At 43.0% G+C, this 963-nt stretch overlaps 1 non-coding gene across 1 annotated transcript; it reads right to left on the bottom strand.

Moving 5' to 3' along the window:
- Window positions 1-480: 480 nt before the first annotated feature.
- Window positions 481-587, bottom strand: LOC127099777 (small nucleolar RNA R71). Its single transcript, XR_007794249.1, has one exon. It is a non-coding gene; the product is annotated as a small nucleolar RNA R71 (small nucleolar RNA).
- Window positions 588-963: the final 376 nt, after the last annotated feature.

The raw sequence follows: 963 nt of genomic DNA, 5'->3' as shown, positions 1-963 counted from the left end.
TATCTCCGAGTCTTACGACGAATTCGGGAATATCGTGCTGCAAACAATCTCCCTCCTGTTGAACTTCCTGATTTCAAAAATATTTTCCCTTCGATACCCGAGATGGCAGAACCAGCTCGTGCTCTTCGAGATTACGCCGCTCCATCGCAAGATGAGCCGCATTCGAGTATTGCTCCACCTGCAATCGAAGCAAACAACTTTGAACTTAAACCTTCACTGTTGCAGGCAGTGCAACAGAACCAATTCTTTGGAAATCCTACCGAGGATCCAAACCTTTATTTATCCGTGTTTGTCCAATACGCTGATACTGTTAAAGCTAATGGTGTCACTTCAGAGGCTATTCGACTTCGTCTTTTTCCTTTCTCGTTAAGAGATAGCGCTAGAAGATGGCTTCAATCTCTTCCTTCCAACTCAGTCACCACATGGAACGAGTTGAAGAAATTTTTTCTTGCCCGATATTTTCCGCCAAGCAAAACAGCTATGTTAAGAGCCCAGATAAATGGATTTAAACAGAAAGATAACGAGTCTCTCTTCGAAGCATGGGAAAGATACAAAGACATGATGAGACTTTGTCCACACCATGGTTTAGAAGACTGGTTAGTAATTTATACCTTCTATAATGGTCTCTTGTACAACACGAGGTTAACAATAGATGCCGCCGCAGGTGGTGCACTAATGAACAAACCATATGCTGACGCTTACCAACTTATCGAAAGCATGGCTCAAAACCACTATCAGTGGGGAAGCGAACGAACAATGGTGGAAAAACCTCAAACGAAAACTGGCATGTACGAGATAAGTAACCTTGATCATGTTAATGCAAAAGTGGATGCTCTGGTCCAGAAAATTGAAAGTTTAAATGTATCACCTCCAGCCACCGTGGTTGCCATAACTCAGAATTGCGAAGTCTGTGGAATCCAAGGTCACACTCCTGCAGATTGTCAACTCCTAACAGGAATCCAA

Source organism: Lathyrus oleraceus, chromosome 6 (genome assembly GCF_024323335.1).
Source record: "Lathyrus oleraceus cultivar Zhongwan6 chromosome 6, CAAS_Psat_ZW6_1.0, whole genome shotgun sequence".
Lineage (NCBI taxonomy): Eukaryota > Viridiplantae > Streptophyta > Magnoliopsida > Fabales > Fabaceae > Lathyrus > Lathyrus oleraceus.
The sequence above is the reverse complement of the archived record's forward strand: the minus strand, read 5'-3'. Positions and strand labels throughout refer to the sequence as shown.